Raw genomic sequence first — 12,570 nt, 5'->3', positions numbered from 1 at the left:
CTCCCAAAGTTGCTGGGATTACAGGCATGCACCACCATGCCCAGCCCTATTTTATATTTATTTTAGACCATGGAAATGATGTTAGACAAAAAACAAATTTGAGCGATTTTCTTGTTCAAGTTCAAAATGGATGGTAAAACAGAGAAGACAACTCACAACATCAAAAACACATTTGGCCCAGGAACTGTTAAGGAAGGTACAGCGCAGTGGTGGTTCAAGAAGTTTTGCAAAGGACACAAGAGCCTTGAAGATGAGGAGCATAGCAGCCGGCCATCAGAAGTTGAGGGCGAGCAGTTGAAAGCAATCATCAAAGCTGATCCTCTTACAACTACAGGAGAAGTTGTGGAAGAACTCAGTGTCGACCTTTCTACAGTCGTTCAGCATTTGAAGCACATTGGAAAGGTAAAAAAGCTTGATAACTAGCTCCTCATGAGCTGAGCGAAAATCAAAAAAATCTTTGTTTTGAAGTGCCATCTACTCTTACTCTGTGCAACAACAAACCATTTCTCTCTCTTTTTTTTAAGAGAGGGGGTCTCGCCATGTTACCCAGGCTGGAGTGCAGTGGCTATTCACAGGCGCGATCCCACTACTGGCTAGCACAGGAGTTTTGACCTGCTCCCTTTCCGACCTGGGTCGGTTCACCCCTCCTTAGGCAACCTGGTGGTCCCCCGCTCCTGAGAGGTCACCCTATCGATGCCAAACTTAGTGCGGACACCCAGCATAGTGCACTACAGCCCAGAACTCCTGGGCTCAAGCGATCCTCCCACCCCAGCCTCCCGAGTAGGTGGGACTACAGGCATGTGCCACCACGCCTGGCCCATTTCTCAATCAGATTGTGACGTGTGACGAAATGTGGATTTATATGACAACCTGGGACGATCAGGTCAGTGGTTGGACCAAGTGAAGAAGCTCCAAAACACTTCCCAAAGCCAAACTTGCACCCAAAAAAGGTCCTGGTCACTGTTAGGTGGTCTGCTGCCAGTCTGATCTATTACAGCTTTCTGAGTCCAGGCAAAACCATTCTATCTGAGCAAATCAACGAGATGCACCAAAAACGCAAAGGCTGCAGCCAGCATTGGTCAAAAAAAGGGCCCAATTCTCCATGAAAACATCCGACCACATGAACAACCAACACTTCAAAATTGGGCCGGGCACGGTGGCTCACACCTGTAATCTCAGCACTTTGGGAGTCCAAAGCAGGCAGATCGCCTAAGGTCAGGAGTGTGAGACCAGCCTGGCCAACATGGTGAAACTCCATCTGTACTAAAATATACAAAAATTAGCTGGGCGTGGTGGCAGGTGCCTATAATCCCAGCTACTCAGGAGGCTGAGGCAGGAGAATCGTTTGAACCCAGGAGGCAGAGATTGCAGTGAGCCAAGATAGCGCTATTGCACTACAGCCTGGGCCACAAGAGCAAGACTTTGTCTTTTTTTTTGACCAAAAAAAAAAAAATAGAACGAATTGGGCTACAAAGTTTTGCATCATCCACCATATTCACTTGACCTCTCACCAACCACCTACCACTTCTTCAAGCATCTTGACAGCTCTTTGCAGGGAAAATGCTTCCACAACCAGCAGGATGTGTTAACAGTGGAGGGTGTCCAGATTCTTAGTGTCTTGAACAAAGAATTGGACAAAACACAAAGTAAGGAAGGAATGAAGGGTTGTTTTGTTTATTTACTTATTTATTTAGAGACAGAGTCTTGCTCTGTTGCCCAGGTTGGAGTGCAGTGGCACAATCTCAGCTCACTGCCACCTCTGCCTCCCGGGTTCAAGTGATTCTCCTGTCTCAGCCTCCCTAGTAGCTGGGACTATAGGTGCGTGCCACCACACCCAGCTAATTATTATTATTTTTTTTAGTTTTAGTAGAGACAGGGTTTCAACGTGTTAGCCAGTATAGTCTTGATCTCCTGACCTTGTTATCTGCCCACCTTGGCCTCCCAAAATGCTGGGATTATAGGCATGAGCCACTATGCCTGGCCGAATGAAGGATTTTATTGAAAATGAAAGTACACTCCACAGTGTGGGAATGGGCCTGGGCATAGGGGCTCAAAAGCCCTGTTACAGAATTTCTGGGAGTTTAAATAACCTCTAGAGGATTCCATTGGTTACTTCAGGTATGTTATGTGAAAAGGGAGGATGAAGTAAAGTTACAAAGTCGTTTCCAGTGTATGCCCTATGGAGAGGATATTTCCTGTTATAGCTGAAGTGTGAATTGGCCTTACGTTCCCTGCCTCCAGACCCTATTTTCCTGGCTCAGATGCAGAAAATGCTTTCCAAGAGTTAATTGAATCCCAAAGTACAGCTTTTTATGATACAGGAATAAACAAATTTATTTCTCATTGGCAAAAATGTGTTGATTGTAATGGTTCCCATTTTGATTAATAAAGATGGGTTTGAGGCTGGGTGCAACGGCTCACGCAGTAATCCCAGTACTTTGGGAGGCTGAGGCAGGCAGATAATGTGAGGTTAGGAGTTTGCGACCAGCCTGGCCAACATGGTGAAAACTTATCTCTACTAAAAATACAGAAAACTTAAGCTGGGTGTGGTAGCACACACATGTAGTCCCAGTTACTCCAGAGGCTGAGACAGGAGAATCTCTTGAACCCAGGAGGTGGAGATTGCAGTGAGCTGAGATTGTGTCACTGCACTCTAGCCTGGGCAACAGAGCAGGACTCCGTCTCAAAAAAAAAAAAAATGTACTTGGCACAATTACTTTTGCACCTACATGCTATATGCTTACATATATATATATATACATATACACACACACCTATATGTATACATATACATACAAAGTTACATGTTATATCAGTAGTCCCCAACCTTTTTGGCACCAGGGACCAGTTTCCTGGAAGACAGTTTTTCCACAGCGTTGGGGATCATTTTGGGATGAAACTGTTCGACCTCAGATCATCAGGCATTAGATACTCATAAAGACCTCAAAACCTAGATCCCTCGCATGCGTAGTTCACAATAGGGTTCTCACTCCTATGAGAATCGAATGCCTCCACTGATCTGACAGGAAGCAGAGCTCAGGCAGTAATGCTTGCTCACCCACTGCTCACCTCCTGCTGTGCAGCTCAGTTCTCTAACAGGCCACAGACCAGTACCTGTCTGTGGCCCAGGGGTTGGGGACTCTTGTGTGATATAGACATGTTGATGTGTTTTCTCATTGCCACTCCACTTCACCCACACAGAAGTGCAGCAAGGGCAATGTGGTGAGCAGTGGCTGCCGCCAGCAACATGATCCACGGCAAATATCTAAAAAGTCCTTCCACTGATTCCAATTACCTGGCTAGGGACCCTGGTGGAGAGTCTGCCAGCCAAGAGCATGCCTGTGCACAGAGGGACAGCTTTCTCCTCAGAGCATCACAGCCCCCTGGCAGGACACTCACTGTACTCCAACCTGGGCAACAGTGCAAGACTGTCAAAAAAAAAAAAAGTCCTTCCGGTATTGTATAAATGGAGGACAGGGGTAGCATTTACTCATTATGGCAAAAATCAGCTGTGTAAATTTCTAAGAATGTGGGTTTCATTGAAAACATCAGCTCTGTAAATTTCTAAGAATATGGGTTTCATTGAAAACATCAGGTCTATAAATTTCTAAGAATGTGGATTTCATTGCAATACACACAGAAAACGAATGCACAGCAAGACCAAATGCTAGAAGCACATGATGCCAGAGAACAGGACAGTATACAATCAGCAGCAAAACCACTCTGGGGCAGGTTGGCGCTGACAGTATTATTAGTTTGCATTCTAGAACAGCTGGCCTCATTCTCATTTGAGATTATTGAGACAGCAACAGTCTTGGTTCTTCATGTGACAAGGCTGGGTAAAAATGAATAGTGAATTTAACTTGGTTCTTTGTGATATTGATTTTTTTCTTCTTTCTTTTCTTTTTCTTTTTCTTTTTCTTTTTTTTTTTTGGAGACGGAGTCTCACTTTGTAGCCCAGGCTGGAGTTCAGTGGCTCCATCTCAGCTCATTGCAACCTTCGCCTCCCAGGTTCAAGTGAGTCTCCCAAGTAGCTGGGATTACAGGCACCTGCCACCACACCCAGCTACTTTTTTTGTATTTTTAGTAGAGATGGGGTTTCACCATGTTGGACAGGCTGATCTTGAACTCGTGACCTCAGGTGATCTGCCTGCCTCGGCCTCCCAAAGTGCTGGATTACAGACGTGAGCCACTGCACCTGGCAATATTGTTTTTTTCTGTACTCTTTCCTACTCCCTATATCAGTCCTTTTTTTCCCAGGTGCTCAATACAAAACAAAGCCCATCTCACAGTGTGCCAAGAATTTGCAATATCACCAGTCTTTCCCTTTAGACTCAAAGCAAAGCAAAGGCTTATTTCCTGATAAGACTTTACCTGCTTATCCAAAGTTCAATATTTTGCCTGCCCTCAGAGACTTAAAAAACAAAGGAAGGAAGGAAGGAAAGAAAGGAAGGAAGAAAGAAAGAAAAGAGGGGGAAAAGTTCATAGCCTTGAATTTTAAGTGATCAACATAAGACACAACTACTTTAATTTTCTCCAATTTTTCTTTCTCTTAGCAGAAAAGGGAGTTTTCATGACCATGACCTAGGATTTGCTTCTAATTGTACAAGGTTGAGCCATAGGTTAAAAATGGTTGGCCAGGCACAGTGACTCACACCTGTAATCCCAGAACTTTGGGAGGCTGAGGCGGCAGATTGCTTGAGTTCAGGAGTTCAAGATCAACCCAGGTAACATGGCAAGAACCTGTCTCTACAAAAAATACAAAAATTAGCCAGGTATGGTGGCACACTTGTAATCCCAGCTACTCGGGAGACTGAGGCAGGAGGATCAATTATGCCTAGAAGGTCAGGGCTGCAGTGAGCCATGATTGCACCACTGCACTCTAGCCTGGGGAACAGGGGGAGACCATATCTCAAAAATAAAGAAATTAAAACATAGTTGAAGACTGGGCACAGTGCCTCAGGCCTGTAATCCCAGCACTTTGGGAGGCCGAGGTGGGGAGATGGCTTGAGTCCAGGTGTTCAAGACTAGCCTGGCCAAAATGATGAAACCTCATCTCTACAAAAAAATTTTTAAAAATTAGCCAGGCGTGGTGTAGTTCCATCTACTTGGGAGGTGGACGTGGGAGGATCACTTGACCCAGGCTGTCAAGGCTGCAGAGGACCATGGTCCTGCCACTGCACTCCAGCCTGGGTGACAGAGCCAGACCCTGTCACAAATAAATAATACAATATAATGAAATAAAAATGGTCAAAGATCAGCAATTTCATATGGTTCAACCTAGTATAAATACACGATATATAAATGAATGCAATCCTCCCTCATTCTTCTGGGTCTTTATAACACTAACAGACAAACAACAAAAAAATCTCTCAAGTTTCCTGGTTACCTGTACTATATACACCCAAATATGGATCTTAGAAATTATGGAATATGGCCAGGCGCGGTGGCTCATGCCTGTAATCCCAGCACTTTGGGAGGCCAAGGTGGGTGGATCACCTGAGGTCAGGAGTTCAAAACTAGCTTGGTCAACATGGTGAAACCCTGTCTCTACTAAATATACAAAAATTAGCTGGTTGTAGTGGCAGACACCTGTAATCCCAGCTACTCGGGAGGAGAAACTCTTGAACCCGGGAGGGGGAGGTTGTAGTGAGCCGAGATTGCGCCATTGCCCTCCAACCTGGCTGACAGAGTGAAATTCCATTTCAAAAAAAAAAACTGTGGAATAGCAAAGAGTGAATAGTGGCAAGGGGAATACTCATGGAAAATTAGAACAAATTATAGATTCCAGCCTTGACTATAATTACACAAAACATGAAAAGCTGCCCTTGAGAACATTCTAAATCACATGATTCAAAGAGCCAAAAATACTTCTGGCCAAAGAATTCTTCCTTTTCATTTTACTAGTAAGCTATAATTTTTAGTTCATCCTTCACGCTAGGGTAGAGAACAAGTTAAAAGCACATTCATGAAGAAAGCTGCCATTTTCCTTGATGTACTCCTTGCTACTTAAGTAAATATCTTGGAGCTGGGACTGTTTATCTTCAGTGTTCATGTTTTGGGTCCCTTGCTTCACTACTTATTATTAGCACTGTCTTATCCTTATTGATTCTAAGATCCTTATAACAAGGAATATTAGGTTTATACAACTTGAGGAAATGAATCACAACTAAAATATGCCATAGGTTTACTTTACCTAATGGGTAGAAGGAAGGAAGTGAGCAGTATCTCTTGCAGGTTTTTTACTTCCTAAAGTGATTATCACCTATAGAGAGTAAGTGCCAACAAATTTAGTTTACTTGCCATAAACCAATCTGCAACAGCGATCTCAACTGTGGTCTAAACAATAGTATTGGAAACCCTTGTGGGGTACAGTTTAAGCCATCCTTAGAGGGAACTGTTTAGTCTTCAGTGTTTGCATTGAAAAAATAAAAATCAGGCCAGGTGCTGTGACTCATGCCTGTAATACCAGCTACTAGAAAGGCTGAGGCAGGAGGATCACTTGAGGCCAGGAGTTTGAGACTAGCCTGGGCAATATGGCAAAACCCCATCCTTAGAAAAACAACAAAATGTTTTAATAAAAAAGTGTAATCAAGGCTCAGCACAGGGGCTCATGCCTGTAATCCTAGCAATTTAGGAGTTTGAGGCAGGAGGATCGCTTGATCCCAGGAGTTTGAGACCAGCCTGGACAACATGGCAAGAACCTGTCTCTACAAAAAATATTTAAAAATTAGCTGGGTATGGTGATATGCACCTGTAGTCCCTGCTACTTGTGGGGCTGAGATGGAAGGATGGCTTGAGCCCAGGAGGTAGAAGCTGCAGTGTGTCAAGATTGTGCCACTGTACTCCAGTCTGGGTGACAAAGTGAAACCTTGTCTCAAATACACACACATACACACACACATACACACAGAGGCATCTATTTCATGCGCTCCAGCCTGGGTGACAGAGCATGACCCTGTTTATAAAAAGATATATTTTAATCAAAGCAAACTTGTGGTTAAGGAAAAAAAAAGAAAATATATATATATATATTTTTAAAATTAGAAATAAAAAAATTGATAAACTCAGCATCCAGCTAAAGAAATCAGAAATGCACAACAAAATAAACTGAATGACAGTAAAATGAGAGGCTGGGTGTGGTGGCTCTTGCCTGTAATCCCAGCACTCTGGGAGACCAAGACTGGTAGATACCTTGAGCCCAGGAGTTCAAGACTGTCCTGGGCAACATAGCTAGATTCTCGTCTCTAAAAATATATGTATATATGTATATGGGCACTTGCTTCACTACTTACTATTGGCATTGTCTTATCCTTGTTAATTATATATACAAAAAATTATACACACACACACACACACACACACAAATATATGGTGATTAAAGAATAAATAGAAAGCCTGGACAATCTTTTTGGTTTTTTTTGAGATGGAGTCTTGCTCTGTCACCCAGGCTGAAGTGCAATGGTGTGATCTCAGCTCACTGCAACCTCCACCTCCTGGGTCCAAGCAATTCCTCTGCCTCAGCCTCCGAGTAGCTGGGACTACAAGCACGTGCCACCATGCCTAGCTAATTTTTTGTATTTTAGTAGAGATGGGGTTTCACCATGTTAGCCAGGATGGTCTCGAACTCCTGACCTCATGATTTGCCCGCCTCAGCCTCCCAAAGTGCTGGGATTATAAGCGTGAGCCACCATATCCCGTGACAATCCTATTAAAAATAATAATAATTGAATTGGTAGATACAAATCTTTACATATGCATGCACACACACACACACACATACAACCAAGTGTAAGATAAAAGAAATAGCTTTCCTTCCTATCTTAGGTTCATGGCTGAGGCCCCTATAACAAAGGACAGATTAACAAAGGAAAAACATACAATTTTTTTTCTTTTTTCTTTTTTTGAGATGGAATCTTGCTCTGCCGCCCAGGCTGAAGTGCAGTGGTGTGATCTCAGCTCACTGCAACCTCCGCCTCCTGGGTTCAAGTGATTCTCCTGCCTCAGCCTCCCAAGTAGCTGAGATTACAGGCACCCACCACCTTGCCTGGCTAATTTTTTGTATTTTGAGTAGAAACAAGGTTTTGCCATGTTGGCCAGGCTGGTCTCGAACTCCTGACCTGTAGTGATCCTCCCGCCTCGGCCTCCCAAAGAGCTGAGATTGCAGGTGTGAGCCACTGCACCTGGCCACAAATTTCTTTAATATAAGTTTTACATGCCATAGGAGACTTCATTAAAAAAATTAAGGCTGACTGGGCGCAGTGGCTCACACCTGTAATCCCAGCACTTTGGGAGGTGGAAGTGGGCAGATCACCTGAGGTCAGGAGTTCAAAACCAGCCTGGCCAACATGGAGAAATCCCGTCTCTACTAAAAATACAAAAAGTAGCCAGACGTAGTGGTATACACCTGTTATCCCAGCTACTCAGGTGGCTGAGGCAGGAGAATCCCTTGAACCTGGAAGGCAGAGGTTATAGTGAGCTGAGATCATGCCACTGCACTCCAGCCTGGGTGACAGAGCAAGACTCCATCTCCAAACAAAAAAGAAAAAAAAATAAGACTTGAAGAAGAGGGTACACCTGTGTACTTTTTTTTGGTTTTGCTGTCATTGCTGTTGTTTGAGACAGGGTCTCACTCTGCCACACAGGCTGGAGTGCAGTGGCACAATCTCAACTCACTGCAGCTTTGACCTCCAGGGCTCAAGCAATCCTCCCGCCTTAGCCTCTCTAATAGCCGGGACTACAGGCATGTGTCACCAGATGTGGCTAATTTTTTAACTTTTTGTAGAGATGGGGTCTTGCTAGGTTGCCCGGGCTGATCTCAAACTCCTGGGCTCAAGTGATCCTCCCAGCTTGGTCTCCGAAAGGACTGAGATTACAGGCATGAGCCACCATGCCCAGCCAACCTGTGTATTTTTAATGCTAGATTTGATAAAGAAATAGATCATCATGAACAGACAAAGGGGGTATGATCTAATGGTAATATGTTGGAGGAAAATTCAGCAAGACCTCTTTTTTGGTTGTGGTTGTTGTTTTTCTTTTTGAGATGGAGTTGTCTTGCTCTGTCACCCAGGCTGGGGTGCAGTGGCATGCTCTCAGCTCACTGCAACCTCTGCCTCCCAAGTTCCAGCGATTCTCCTGCTTCAGCCTCCAGAGTAGCTGGGATTACAGGCACGTGCCACGACACCCTGCTAATTTTTTCTATTTTTTTTTTAGTAGAGACAAGGTTTCACCTTGTTGACTAGGCTGGTCTTGAACTCCTGATCTCAATTGATCCATTTACCTTGCCCTCCCAAAGTGCTGGGATTACAGGCAGGAGACACCGAGCCCAGTCACAAGGCCTCTTTGTTCAGCATCTTCTCTGTGTCCCTGTCTTCAGAAATAAGGATGTTTCACTGGGCGCAGTGGCTCACGCCTGTAATCCCAGCACTTTGGGAGGCTGAGGCAGGCAGATCACAAAGGTCAGGAGATGGAGACCATCCTGGCTAACGCAGTGAAACTGCATCTCTACTAAAAATACAAAAACTTAGCTGGGTGTGGTGGCACACGCCTGTAGTCCCAGCTACTTGGGAGACTAAGGCAGGAGAATCGCTTGAACTCAGGAGGCAGATGCGTGAGCTGAGTTCAGGCCACTGCACTCCAGTCTGGGCAATAGAGCGAGACTCCATCCCAAAAAGTGAAATAAAATAAAAATTAATAAAAACATTGATGGGGCCAGGCCTGGTGGCCCACACCTGTAATCCTAGCATATTGGGAGGCCAAGGTGGGTGGATCACCTGCGGTCGGAAGTTCAAGACCAGCCTGGCTAAAATGGAGAAACTCCGTCTCTACAAAAAATACAACAATTAGAGGGCTGAGGTGGGAGGATTGCTTAAGCCTGGGAGTTCAAGGCTACAGTAAGCCAAGATAGTGCCAATGCATTCCAGCCTGGGTGACAGAGCAAGACCCTGTCTCAATTAATAATTAAATAAATAGGCTGGGCACAGTGGCTCAAACCTGCAATCCCAGCACTTTGGGAGGCCGAGCTGGGCGGATCACGAGGTCAGGAGATCGAGACTATCCTGGACAACATGGTGAAACACCATCTCTACTAAAATACAAAAAATTAGCCAGGCAGGCTGGCGGGCACCTGTAGTCTCAGCTACTTGGGAGGTTGAGGCAGAATTGCTTGAACCCGGGAGGCAGAGGTTGCACTGAGCCGAGATCGCACCACTGCACTCCAGCCTGGTGACAGAGCAAGACTCCATCTCAAAAATAAACTAAAAAATAATTATACTGATGGAAAATGATTGTTTTCATCTTTTGGTATCATACAAATAAAGCTGCATGAATATCTCTGTACATGTAAATTTATTCCATTCTCAACTCTTATTTATTCAGAACCTACTATGTGCTGGTCACAGTTCTAGGCACAGGATACAGCAGTACAATAAACATGATTTTTACCCTGATAGGGTTCCCATCCTAGTGGGAGTAGACAGAAGAGTTAAATAGGCAAAAAATAGATGATTAGTGTTGTGAAGAAAAATTGAAAATTTTGAGGACATTTAATTTAATTTATTAAAAAAATTTTTTAGGCTAGATTTAAAATATTCTCTTGCCCAGGCTGGTCTCAAACTTCTGGATTCAAGCAATTCTCCTGCCTCAGAGTCCTAAGTAACTGGGACTAGAGGCACATGCCATCACATAGGGGGTTAATTTAAAATAGGATAGCTAAGAGAAGGCCTGAGAAAGTGACATTTGTGTGAAAACCTGAAGTATGGAAACGAATCACATGGTCAGCTGAGGGAAGAGGATTCCAGATAGGGGGAAGAAGGTGTGCAAAAGTCCTAAGGCAAGATGTCATCTGAGGTTTCCAGAGACCTCATCCTGGAATGGCAAGGAGGCCAGTATGGCTGAACCAAGAGAGAAAGGAGGAAGGTGGTGGGAGACGAGGTCAGCAATGTACATGAGGTCAGATGCAGAAGGCCTCACAGGCCATTGAAAGGATTTTGGCTTTAAGCTCTAACATAAGGTGTGGGTAGCCTTGGGAGGGTTTTAAGTAGAGTAGTAACAGAATTTGATTTATGATTTAATAGGATCACTCTGGCTATTGTCCTGAGGATAACCTAAAGAAAGGTAAGGGAGTAGGCCGGCGCGGTGGCTCACACCTGTAATCCCAGCACTTCAGGAGGCTGAGGAGGGCAGATCATGAGGTCAGGAGATCCAGATATCCTGGGCTAACACGGTGAAACCCCATCTCTACTAAAAATACAAAAAATTAGTCGGGCATGGTGGCGCACACCTGTAGTCCCAGCTACTCAGCCTTTGGAGGTTGAGGCGGCAATCACTTGACCTAGGAGGTTGCAGTGAGCTGAGATCGCACCACTGCACTCCAGCCTGGGCGACACAGCAAGACTCTGTCTCAAAAAAAAAAAAAAAAAAAGGTAAGGGGCCAGGGGTGGTGGCTCACACCTGTAATCCCAGAACTTTGGGAGGCTGAGGCGGGTGGATCACCTGAGGTCAAGAGTTCAAGACCAGCCTGACCAACATGGTAAAACCCCATCTCTACTAAAAATACAAAAATTAGCCAGGAGTGGTGGTGGGTGCCTGTAATCCCAGGTAAGACAGAAAGGGAGAAACTGAGGATATCTCTAAGATATCTGACCCAAGTAACAGGAAGGGTGGAAGAGCCATTAACTGAAATAAGGAATACTGTGGGAGGAATGCATTTGGGTGTGGGGATGAGACTGGGAGCTGGGTTTTGGTCCTATTAGCTTTTAGATTTCTGTTGGATACCCAAGTGAAGATATTAAGTAGGCACCTGGAGTCTTGAATGCAAGAGAATGATCTCAGCTAACAGTACAAATTTGAGGATTGTCCACATATAGATAATATTTAAAGCCACAAAACTGTTGGAGATGAATTGGGGAGCTAGGATAGATAAAAAGGAAAAATATTAGAGTTCTAGGCCTGGGCACTTACTCTTTGGCCTTCTAAGGACGTAATGAAAAAACAGGCCAGGTGAGGTGGCTCATGCCAGTAATCCTAGCATTTTGGGAGGCAGAGGCGGGCGGATCACGAGGTCAAGAGATTGAGCCCATCCTGGCTAACATGGTGAAACCCCATCTCTACTAAAATACCAAAAATTAGCCGGGCGTGGTAGTGCACACCTGCTACTCGGGAGGCTGAGGCAGGGGAATCACTTGATCTAGGGAGGTGGAGGTTGCAGTGAGCCAAGATCATGCCATTGCATTCCAGCCTGGGGACCAGAGTGAGACTCCTCAAAAAAAAAGAAAAAAGAAAAGAAAGAAAAAGAAAAAAGAAAAACAGGGAGAAGATTAAGTGACAAGTGAGGTAGGTGGAACCAATGTAGTATCCTACAACTCAAGTGAAATCAGTTGAGGAATGAGAACAGACATTTGGATTTACATTGTGGAGGTTGTCTGTGACTTTGACTAGAAGTTTTGTTAGAATGTTGCAGGGTGAAATATTGTTTGGTGTATGAGTTAGAGTTCTCCAGAGACAGACCCAATGAGAGAAGGAGGGAGGCATGGACGGATGGATGGATGGATGGATGAACAGATGAGAGGG

The 12,570-nt window shown here is 44.6% G+C and overlaps 1 pseudogene; it reads left to right on the top strand.

Annotated features, from left to right (window-relative positions):
• The first annotated feature begins 69 nt into the window (after window positions 1-69).
• Window positions 70-2,386, top strand: LOC135268301 (histone-lysine N-methyltransferase SETMAR-like; annotated as a pseudogene).
• The last annotated feature ends 10,184 nt before the right edge of the window (window positions 2,387-12,570 follow it).

This window comes from Aotus nancymaae, unplaced genomic scaffold (genome assembly GCF_030222135.1).
Source record: "Aotus nancymaae isolate 86718 unplaced genomic scaffold, 86718_ANA_hifiasm-v0.15.2.pri h1tg000040l, whole genome shotgun sequence".
Taxonomy (NCBI): Eukaryota; Metazoa; Chordata; class Mammalia; order Primates; family Aotidae; genus Aotus; species Aotus nancymaae.
The sequence above is the reverse complement of the archived record's forward strand: the minus strand, read 5'-3'. Positions and strand labels throughout refer to the sequence as shown.